This window comes from Mesitornis unicolor, unplaced genomic scaffold (genome assembly GCF_000695765.1).
Source record: "Mesitornis unicolor isolate BGI_N332 unplaced genomic scaffold, ASM69576v1 scaffold33968, whole genome shotgun sequence".
Taxonomy (NCBI): domain Eukaryota; kingdom Metazoa; phylum Chordata; class Aves; order Mesitornithiformes; family Mesitornithidae; genus Mesitornis; species Mesitornis unicolor.
In genome coordinates, this window is record NW_010203180.1 from 50,719 (window position 1) to 63,033 (window position 12,315).

General features: G+C 38.1%; 1 protein-coding gene across 1 annotated transcript in view; it reads left to right on the plus strand.

Moving 5' to 3' along the window:
- Window positions 1–12,315, plus strand: part of LOC104545478 (cyclin-dependent kinase 14-like) — a gene marked incomplete at its 3' end in the record, with an annotated part of 38,423 nt that overhangs the window by 146 nt on the left and 25,962 nt on the right. The window lies entirely within an intron of this gene.

A 12,315-nucleotide genomic window follows, 5' to 3' on the forward strand; every position in this document is an offset into this window, starting at 1 on the left:
TACTGATGAAATTTAGACAGAGAAATATGGTACTCTTGGTGCTTATCTGTACCTTTCATATTTTACTCCACTGGGATTACCCTATCTTGAGGGATTTCTTTGTTTTCTGCTTTAGATTTCCCCCTTTCTTAGCTGTAGTACAGCCGTACCATTTCAGCTTGCTAGTGCAGAAAGATGTTGTGAATTCAGTTGCTGAATGATCCCGGCCTGACTGCAAACACTAACATGGCTAGAGAGATGCCAAAGAGTTGCAGAGCCTGATCAGGGCAACAGCAAAACGGTAAGATGGGGCTCGTTTAAATCTCCAGGATTAATTGGGTGCTGGGGCTTCCCGTTTCAACCTGAAGCCTAGTTATCACATGCTTCCAACTTGAGCAGGATTCATTCTGTGCATGTCAGGGTGGCTTTTCTCGGGAATGGTTAAAATCCAGGCGGGGGGGCGGTGGGAAGCTGGGAACGCCACATGAGACCTCTCGGCAGCCACCCTGGTGAGAGTCCCTGGCAGCACTGCCTGCGGTTTGTAAATATCAGGGAAAAGGTAGGGGAAGGCTTAAAAGCCATGCTTTTCTCGGTACAGCTTTGTATTTCTCTCTCCAACAGCCTTATTTATTATTGTATTATGAGGATAGTATGGGCAATTTTTTCCGATATATGCTTGGCTGAATGCCCTCTGGGACAAGTGAGTGAAGGACGTGATCAGCCACTTTTTCATCTCTGCTAACAAGTCTGTGCATCTTGCTAGATCTGAATAAATGTCTTTTATCAGTTACAGATTTGCTTGGTGGTGGAAGATGAAATTAAAATGATCCCTTTTAACTGCATGCTATATCATAGATGTCAGAATATCTTTTTGCCTTGTTAACTTCTGTGATTATTTCTCTTGCGTGCTCTCTTTATTTAATGAAACAAAAAGTGAGGTAGTAATTTTAAGTAGTCATTCTTGAATGCTTATGTAGGAGTGTGTTGGCAGCGGTTTAGATCTTAGTGGAAAATTTCAGCGTATGAAAGCTTAGGAGCAGCAGTGTGTTCAGGGAAAGAGAGGAGGAAAAAAGCAGGAGTTATCGTTAGTATAAGACAGAGAGATAAAAATGTGGTCATTGTACAGAATAATTTGAATTATTTTTGATGACTTAACTGACAGCTAGTGTGTTTCAGTTGTAGATCAAGCCTTAGATTAATCTCAACAGAAATCTAGCAGAACTGAACAAAAAAGATATTTCACCATATGTTCTAGCATTTAAAGGAAACCAACTGTGATAGTAATGATAGTATGATGAAATATGTTTTTTGCTATTGCTAGTTAAAGGTAGAAGCAGAGAGTTTTATTTCTAAAGGAATGTGTTTATGCAGTATGTGAATCATACTCCAAGAAGAGACCAGTTGTATATCGATATGGGATCAAATAACTAGTTTGACAGTGATTCATGTTTGCTTTTTTCTGTACTTGCCAATTAAGGGGTTTTTCTTCTTAGTCCCTGAATATGATTAAAGGGGGAAGAATCAGTCCTATCTCAATTATTTTCTGAAAGCTTCATTGTTATTTTGATGGAGTTCCTTATTTAAAAAAAAATTCTAAACTATGTGACACTATGACACTATATGTACTGCAAGGTAAGTGATGTGAAGTCTGCTGTTTCTCAATGTATACAAACTTAATTTGCATAGTTTTGTCTCAGAAAAAAGAGATACTTTTTTTTTTTTCAAGAATAACCTTGGATGTTTCTGTTACAATAACTGTTTCAGCTGCAAACATTTTTAAATGGAAGTTTTCTTTTGCTTATACTGTCATACCTATTAATAAACGGTAAACATTCAGTGCATTTGACATTGTTTATTGCTTAGAAGTAGTCCAACCATTTCTGTTTGCTCTCATGTACTAGGAATGAAAGTCCAGAGACTCTTAGGCACGTGGGATTTTTTTAAATCAAAATTTAAATTAGGATATTTCTTAGTGGCATTTTTTCACCTACATATGTAAGTGTGAAAGTTGTTGCTTCTGTCAGCTTTCTTCCTCCAAGTGTTTTTTCTCCCCAAATGTAAAACCATCAGCTCTGTTCACTGTGTTACTACTGTCTCTGGGGTCCGCCCATTTTAGGTTTCTGAGCTTAAGAAATCAATAATGTTTTGGACATTTTTTATTAATAAATAATATTCCCTATGGTAATATTTAGTTAAACATAGATCCTAAATTAACTAAGGGAGGAAAATAAAATATAATGTGAAAAATGTGGCCAAAAGTTAAGAATGCAGATGGGAAATGTAAGAAATACATCATTTAATAGGCAGTTAGTGGTGAGTGCTCGATAAAGTTTACGGTCTTCCCTGTGTGGATGAGTTTTGCAGCGCGGCTGACGCCTGTCGCAGCAGGAAATAAGAGCTTACCTGAGGGCTGAATGCTTGCCATAGCCTCCTTCATGTCTCTGACTCCAGACAGAAAGAACTTCAAAAAGTTGGAGTAGGAGCAAGCTAAAAATCGACATCACATCTCAATGCAAGGAGGTTAGCCAGCCTTTGAAGTCATATAGCAAAAATGATCACCTAACTATCTCTTTTTAGCTGTTTTGCTGTGTAAATCTTAAACAAAATGAAACAGAAGATCCCTAAAACCAAACACATACAGAGTTTTTAACATTTTTCCCCTCACACTGGAAGCTTGGATGGGCTGTTTAAAATGCTGGCCACAGAGTTGGTGCTCTGTCTCAGGCGGGCAGTTCTTGCCTCTCCCAGGACACCACAGACAAAGGCAATGGCGGGTGCCATTGCACGGACCTGCAGTTGGGCCTCAGTGCCAGTGTGCCTGGTCAATCTCAAGGGGTGGCTGGCATGAGCACTGCCAGAGCGAGTTGCACAGCTCCGCTGGGCTCTGGCTGCCACTGATAAGAGATTATTTTGTCCTTTAAGGGAAATCCTTGCATGGTGTCAGCTACATCTGAGGTGTCTGTTTCATGCAGATTTCGGTACACTGTCCTGGCCTCACCTGGTCAGAAGTGGTCAGAAGGAATTTGCTGGGGTGAGACTTAGTGCAAATGCTCGGCCTAGGTTAGGTGAGGCTTCAGGTTGTCATATTTGGTGACTTCTCTATAAATGTGGGAATAAATGCGCTCCTTAATGCTCACAGGAGCTGCCAAGCAGATCCAGACAGCTTTGCTGGGGTTATTTCCCTTTGAAGTCCTGGCAGAATATTCAGCTGTCAGATGGTGCTATACGTGGTTTGTAAATTGAGTTTGATGATACTAGTGTTTTCCTCAATATTGCAGGTACTGATACAATGATAACTACAGCTTACAAACCATGTTGAAATAAAAGAGAATATCCTAGTAAATATTAATTGAAACAACAGAGAGCCAGTGTGATAGCAGTGCTCCAAAGCCTCTTTCTGAATTAAAGAAATGTAGTTGCTGTTTTAAATTTGGGAAGAACAGATTAAATACTGTTTTCTAAGCTTAAGTTCCCTTAGGTAGATCCATACTGACTTCCAACATCTTTGGTTAGGTTTTTCTTTTGGTACCCTGTCAGAAAGTTACATGAATGGAAAGTTGTTCATTTAAGGAACAGACTCTTAAGGACTTTATTTTTCTTTAATCCTGCTATCACAACATTAATGCCAGGACAACTTCTCCCAGCAGCAGCTCCATCAGCAATGAAGTGCTTCTTCTACGTACATGATGACTTCTGGGTTTTGGTGTAGTTCAGTAAATACACATCTGTGACTACTTTTTGCTTTTGAGATAAGTGTATAATGTATTTTCAGAATTATTGATTATACATATCTCTTTCACTTGTGCCATATTTTTCACGGGTGTCTTTTGTTCCACTCCCTGAGATAAGCCTATCAGTAATTCTGGATTTAAAAATTTAGCAAAAAGCAAGTAGTGAATTAGCAATTTTGCATAGTATTGGATGTTGAATTCAGGGAGGTGATTTTGTATTATAAGATCTTTGGATCAACAGCATAAACAGATCATTTTGCCTGTGAAACTGACTTGTGGGTGTTTTCCTTTATTGCTGGTGAGCTGAAGTGGTATTGTGATCTTGCTTTTTCATTTATCGTATTTCTGGGTGGATAGGCTGTCTCTGAACTTTCTGTGCCAGTTTTGGACTGGCCCACAGAGGATGCAGAATCAGGCTGATTCAGCTGTTAATTCTCTTACTCTGTGATGGTGTGGCAGTCAGGAATAGTGTGAAAAGTGTGGCTGGAGATTTTAGTTTCGTTCTGCAAAAGTTTTTAGAATTTATTATTAGAATTTGGGTAAGTTAATGCTACAGTAGAACTTGCTATCTTATCCTGCTGACTAGGAGATCTTTTGCAGCTTCTAACTGGAAAACGTCTGCGATAAACTTCAGCTAGATGTTATATAAATGTAAAGTAAAATAAGCTAGTAGCAAACATCGTATCGGCAAGTTTTGACCCAGTGTATATTGTTCTATCCTGGACATTTTGTAGAATTCATGTTAGTTGTATTTCAGTTTTGCTGTGTAGGATGTTTATAATTTAATATTAAATCATATACAACTTACCTGAATGGGAAAACACCAAATATTACCAAGTGAGCAGCGAGGAAATAAATCCACTAGAAAAAAAAGCATACTGCCTGTTTATGTATTGTGAAAGCTCAGCTTCATTTAATTCATTTCTGATGCTTTTCAGTCTACAGGCTTAGTACGTTTGAATATGTCTTCTCACAGTGTATTAAATCTTTGTGTAAGACCAAAGAAATTGTATTTAAACCTGTAGAGAATATGTTTAAAATATGCTTATACAGACTTACTTGTAAATAGTGCGTTTTTTAATGGACAGATGGCTTCCATTGATAAATACTGGCTATAGAAGTGTTATTTTGATGTGCAGAAGTATTGTCTTGGAAAGTTGTACAGTTTGATGATAGGTTGGTTTTGCCTGGGAAAGTGGTGGAACCACCACCCATAACTTTCAAGTTGGCATGCAATTCCATGTATTTGATGAAGTAGTCCAGATACATAAAATTATATTATTATGCAATGTGATTATATTGCTGGTAGGCAGCCATACAAGAAAAGCTACACAAAATATCTGCGGTCAGTCTCAGTTTCATCAGATATTTTCCTGAGAAATTTAATGTACTGTAAGGATGGAGGACTTCTCACTGATGTGAACTTTACCAATAGATGTGATTTTTGACCAATTTGATTATCGAGATTTTTTTTGTTGTTGAAAGTGATTCAAGATGAACTCACAGCTTTGGAGGTGCAAATTGCCACCAACTGCAGAAGACTTGGCTGTTTGGTACTGCTGTAGCTTTTTCTTTAGACTTGATTTGAGCACAGTCATAAGTCTACTGCAGAACATGTTTTTGCTTGAACACACCCAAGCAGCAGCAATAATTTTCAGTTCTCTGATTAAATACCTATTTTTTTAAAAATTGAGCATTATCTCTCTGCTGTTTCAGAGAATTCTTATAAAATTACAGTTGTCTTTCTTATTATGAACTCTTCTCACTATCAGTTTGAAACCTCTCCATTTTCCATTTTATGCGTGTTTACAAGAAAAGATATACTGAAGTGTTCTTCATATCATGAATAACTTAAGAAGCTATAATTTTTATTACAACAAAATAATGAGTTGCGGGACATGGTATGTTTGCAGAGGTTCTGCCATTTTTTTCCAGCGCAGCGCATTATGTACTGAGATGTGAGTTTCATTGTGCTTCTTTACACCTTTGTGCTTTGACTGCAAGTCTGACAAACCTGCAGTAGCTGTAAGAAAATTCCTTTCAGAGTTTTTATTCAAGTTTTATAGAATTCTACAACCAGGTAATTTATCTCAGGAAAAAAAAGAAAAAATGCAAGTTAAAAAAAAAAGTTACGTGTATGTGAGCTCCAAACACAGATGTGGACTCTCTTCATTTAATTGTTTGTGAAGCTGGACTTGTCATCCTCGTCTGAACTCTCAGACTTCCATGAAAGAAGACAATGGCAAAATAGTGGTGGTTGGCTGTTACTAAGATTTCTGGGAAGCCGAGTTGGAGTATAGGTTATTCAAATCTCCGAAGAGTACTCGCACAAGAGAATAATGACAAAGTTGAAACTCTTTTTCTGTCTATACCTTTATACTGTGCTTATTTGATAGAAGATACCTTGTCAAATTCAATGGTTTGGAAGATAATATGTAAGAGTCTAGAAGAGCTCAGAGAGCTTGTCTTTCCTGTGACATTGATCTGCCTTGGAAGCTGCATTTCTCAAGCTGTAGGGTTGTTGACCTCAGGGATGAAGCGCCTAAGAGCAGAAGAGATTTCTTTCTTGCTACTAGAATGAAACTTTGAAATGCATTAACAGAATAAAATAAAGACCTCTCATTACCTAGTTTTTCCTCTAGATTTTGGTAAAGACAGTAAAAAAGAAACTTTGGGAGAAAAGGAAGGAAAGAAATAAAAATGCAGAAAAGAAGGAAGAGAATGAAGTAAGTACATTTTTGTGAGTTTTTTAGTGAAGGAATTGGTCTGAATTGAGGAAGAAGAGACAAGCTAATTTACCATTCTAGTCTTGAATTATTTCTTGGAAGGCACTTTTTAAGCATCTACTGAAGATGATGTGAGGCTCCCATTGATTCATAAAGGATGGTACAGCTTGCTGCTTCAGTGCAGTGAACGTTGTTGTCATACCTGACAGAAAATGGTTGGAAAGCCTTTCCAACGTGCAGATACATATATTTTGCAAAGATGATTGCGTAACCTGTCCCCTTCTCTTTTCTTTTTATAAGAAAAGTGCTATTCAGCATATATGTGAAGGCCAATCTTGAGTTCTTAAACTATCTTTGACTGACTTTGCAGTCTGAAAAAAACTCTCTGGTTCATTGTAATTATAAATTAAATTTTTATCTCATCATATCTCATTGCTTTCATCTGACTTCAGGCTCACCAGATAAAATAATTTAGTTGAATTCTTAGTTGCATAGTTGGGCTTAAGTCTTACCGTATCAGTTGCATGACCAGATCTGACCAATACCAGTATTTGTGTTACAGTCCTTGCTTGTAGGAGAACAATTCTTGGTTTTATTTTGCATCAGAAGTACTTGATGATACCTGTGAAAGAATCAAAAGACTTGCTACAGATAGGCAAAGGAACTAGGTAAACCCTATTTTCAAGTCATGGAGTTGCTCTGCCATTTATTTTCTTAAAAATCTTATCAACAGCCTCAGAATTTAGCAAGAATAGGCATTTTGCTGTCAAGTCTCTCAAGATTTCTCACACTTGAGCGTGGCAGTGGGAAGACATACTGCATTTCTGAATACGCCTCTGATAACTTCGTGATTGGGGGGAGTGTTGGAGGATAGAATAAAATTATAAAGCTGTAAACTCAGACTTAATATAATGTTCATACAAAACTACTAATAATGCAGTTATGGGAAGAAAACTGTATAATCTAGCACTGGCACATGTAGCCATCTGTTGGAGCAGGAGGCTGATATGGGAAAGGGATTGAAAATATTTTTTTAATCTTTATTTTTAAATGCTGTTCATATGGTTACAGAGGAGGATAGACAACAGATACAAATGAATAACTAAGTAAGAGAGTATAGAAACCACCTGTCATAATCTCATGGGAGAGTGTTTATGTTCAGACACTTTCCCCACTGCTCTGCTGGTTACCAAGGAGTCACTGGCTCGTGCCCGGCGCTGGAAGCCACCTCTCTCATGCTGACACCTCTGCAGATCCGTTCCTGTGTCCTCCTGCTTGGTTTACTTGGGCAAAAACGCAACTGCTTTTGGATGCTGTATATCCTGATCATAGTTAATGGGAGCAGCAGCCTTGTTGTAATTGCAGGAGATTGAATACCATATTACATGCCATTTAGTTTGAGACAAACTTAAGCATCATGCAAGTAAAAGGAAGAATTTGTTTGCCAGGCTCTATTACTAACACATTTACTGTATTTTGGGGCCTAAGTACAGAAATAGAGCAAAACGCCACTTTAGATCAGCTCTGCTGAGTTCTGTCTCTTTTCATGTACGTTACAGGCTGTCAAGACTTCTGCATGACCTTTATCTGAGACCCTGTCCTTAGGTGACTCCTCCTGACAACTATTGTCACAGAACAGGGTTTTGCTTTGAGGACATAGACCTGAAATGTAATCTAGGTTCTCTTCAAAATCAGACCTTTTTTAACCTGCAAGAAGAGGAACATCGACTTCAATGGACTGAAAACTCAGTTTTCTGAAGTTAGGCTGTGCTATGAACAGAAAAAAATACTAATTTTAGAAATGCTCAGCTCTACCTTGCCATGCCCAAGGGACATACAGTAATTCAATCAATCCTGACTCCAGGATTGTGCTTCATTCAGTAATTATGCCGATATTTAGTTATTAATTTAGCAGAATACGTATGTGCTTTATTGCAGGCCTGGCAGATGGGAGGAGGGGTGTGGTGGTGAGAGGAAGGAGTTGTGTAAGCACTGCCCATAATAAGTTTCAGTATATAACTTTATTTTTTCTTGATTCAGGTGTGTGAACTTCTTTTCAGATTTCTGTGATCTTGGGATTCCTACGTGGGGTCTGATCAGTTGGCCTTTCCATGAGCATGACTTGTTTCTCACTTGGCAATTCAGCACAGACATTTAATCTGCTCCTTGAGTTCAGTGTTTCAGACAAACACAGAGAATTAATGTCAGAGCTTCCAGTTCAAAAATTCTTCCATCTGGCACTTCAGTGACCTTTTTATATTTCCCTTCTTCCGTATGACAAAGACAGTTGGTTTAACATCAGCCTTGGTTTCTGAAATAAAATGGCCATTTTTGGAAAATGCCTTTGAGATAGGCTGTGGGAGATGAATGAGTAAGTTTGTGCTAGGTGCAGCAAGAAGCATACCACCATATCCCTAGATACCATTTTCAGTCTCTAAGCTCTTTTTTTCAGTTGTGTTTGCTAGTTCATTGCTAGCATTGCACTCAATCTCTGCTTCCAAATAAAGCTGAACAAATAATACCCAAGAGTATGAATTACAGTTCTGAGACACAGTTGAGCCTGTTACCCCAGAGGTTACCAGAGAGAAATAACAGGCCATCAGGGCAGGAAAATAAATGCCTATTTTATAGTCATTTTTTCCTCACATCTTCCTTCCTTCCTTGTGTCACTGTTACTCTATTTCTTTTTTTCCCCTTTATTTTTCTATCTTACTCAAGTTTTCTCGCTCCTCTTTTTAGCTGTGCCCATCAAATGTTCAAACCAAAGGGCTGGTGCCAGTGATTACAGGGAAGGGTGAGTGCTGAAGGACCTCTTTTGTATTTGGGTCTGATTGCACTGGTAGTTCCAGTATGAACTCACTGGTGATGTCGTGCAGCATTACATGCTCTACTTCCCCTTTCACAATTTTATTCACTCCCTTATCTCATCACTTGTTCTTCCTTGATCTTTTCCTGTGTTGTAGCTTTCTCACCAGCTGAATTATCTTTTCGATCTGTTCATGTTTCTGCTTTTGTGGGTGCAGCCGTCTTTTGCTGACCCTCTCTCCTCAGAGGAGATGGAGCTACCAGCTGGGCCAAGACCTGTGGTTATAACAAGAAAGAGCCGCCCTCTTGCTTTGTTCTCCAAAGAGAATGATGATTCTCCAGATAGTTGCATTTTTATTTTGAACAAAGCTGCTTGTAATACTCCGGAACATTCCCAATTTGTGTTTGCTAAGTAGCAAATGTCAAATTCCAGTGCTGCCAGAATCCACAGATGACTTGTGTAGTTCTCAATTGCCATGGTATCAAGGCACAGTAGAAAATAACATGCTTCTAAAAGATAATGAAAACTTGTATCCAGATAGGATTTTTTCAGTGAAAATTAATGCTGGCCTTGTGCTGTCAGAAATTCAGCTGTTGGGTTAGTAGTCACTTGGCTATCTATGATTTTTTCTTTATGCATCTGTCTGCTAAATGCAAGTGTTAAGTCTTACTCTCTGTAATAATGAGATTATTATGCTACCTTCCAGAGGCCTTTGGCTCTACAAATGATAATCTGTATCTTCATAACGTTTCACTTAAAAAAGCCCAAGTGCTCTACAAAATTAATTAGTGCTCCCAGTTTGTGCTTGTGATAGGGGCAGGATAGTTATTACAACCAGAAAAATGGGATTCTGGAGGGGTTAAGTCACTCAGTAATTTACTTATTTCTACTTGGTGGATGCTAGCTATGGGTTTCTATGGGTCCTTTCATACCACTCTGATAATGGTACAAATGGGCGGAATTCAGATGTTTTTTTCTGATTTTTCAGTAAGAATTTTGGATGTTCACTCTGGTCTTTACCCAGCTTTTTCCTAGGATGTACACAGTGGCAGTGACTGGTAGAGAATAGTAGATGGATGGCAATTTTTAAATGTTTTACATAAGTCCATAGGTACTGGATGACCAAATTAAACTTTTGTAAGATATTAAATGAAGGAATTAAAAAACAGATATACTGCATCTTCCTAAAAGACATGATGGACTTCAGAGTAGTATGTCTTTACACTGTACAGGCCATTAGGGTTTTTTTCTTCTGTGTGGTAGGATGTCTGATCTGTTATACTGAAGTTGATTGTTCTTTGTTATTGAGGATATCATTATTCATATGAATAAATTTTGCTGATATGGGACAGCCTATCCTTTACTAAGTACCCTAACAGATCATTAATTCAGGGGACATTCATGACTGGTTTTAAAATTCATAAGGACTATAAATTACTTGCATGTTTTAAATGATCACTCTCACTCTTTAAATGTTATATTACTTTAAACAGTAAGTGAATTAGTGCAGCAACCTTTAATTCTAACAATCCTCTTTCTTTGGGAGCTGTTGATTTTGCTGACAGTGGTGAAGTGAAAAAAAAACTTGCATTGAAACTGTTTCATGATAACTAAATCTGATAAACATTTTTTTTTCATTAATCCAAAATGCAGATTAAGGAGTATTGCTTGAAGTGGTATAAGTTAATTCAAAGAGACATCTTTATTTAGAAATGATTCCATGAATGGTTATACTGATTTGTATTTATTTAATGGGGCTTATTATGGACTTCAGGCATGGAGCAAAAATACACGTCTTGTGAGACTTTCAGTCTCTTAACTTCAGCAGCAGTCTTTATGGGAAAAATGTGGCTATTTGCAGACATTCTGTCTTGAGATATGACAAATATGGTGATGTTAGGGTGGGGGCTGTAGGAAACTGTAGCCCAGTGATCCTCTCCGATGTGTTGATGAGCAAGCCTACTTATCCCAGAACAGCCTCGGGATCTTCTCAAACTGATTGTGAGACTGAGTAGGATGGGAGGGGAAAAAAGACACGGTCCAAGCTGATTTGTTGTCTGTCACACATTGTCTTCTGATTCTGATCAGCAACTAAGAAAGTTGCAAAGTATAAACTACGTTATTAGTTTTTTTGATTCTAAGATTAGGAATTTTGAAGTGCCCTTTCTTTAATGTTCTGAGTGTGTGGTAATGGCTCCTTTTACTTGAAATAAATAAAATCCCACAGAGAAACACTAAAATAATTTATAATTCCAAACTGCACTAACTTTTGTGGGGCTACTTTTTATTTTGCTTTACTTCACAAGAATCTGTGATAGTTAAAGTAATACTGGAATTGACACGAGTATTCTGATTTTCTAAATAAATCTTCCCTTTGCTATTTCTTTCAAAAGTAGAGAAGAGCTCTTCAGGCGACTGCAAAGTGGCTGTTTGTGCTGTAGGTTTTAAGTGGCAAAATTACTTTTGTCTCATTATCTCTCTTTTCGTCTTACCTTTTTAGTTGAGACTGAGTAAATAATTGTGGGCCAATTTAAAAAGTGGATTTATTTCAGTCATCAGGGTGTGGAAAATGTAAGAGATACCAGTGGTTACTGTGGTGACTACTTGGTGTATTGGCGTACTGTTTGACAGCAGAGTGTGAAACAACTTGGAGAAATACAATTGTGTATTTAACATTAATGGTCCTTGTGTGAGAAATGTAACAGGCAGGATGTTTACAGGGAGGTGCTTCTGTCGGGTTGGGTTGACACCTGGGCTGACAGGTGTCTTTTCTCCAAGGCTGGGGTCAGGGTCTCTCAGCTGTTACCTCACTGGATAGGAGCAGTCGTTGCTATTTTCAGATTAAATCCTTTTCCAAAAAGGCACCAAGTCCCCGGACAGTTTCCAAGTGCTGCTTTGGAAGTGCTTTTCCAGACAATAACTTCAAACACAAAAAATGAGTTTGTGTAGGACCACTCTGTTCTCCGTGGAGAAGAGCAAGACTTGCCAATGGGAGGTTAGCTGTTGGAATCTAGTTTAGGTTTTCCAGGACTTAGACCCAAAGCAGAGACTTGAGGGATGAATAGCCTACATG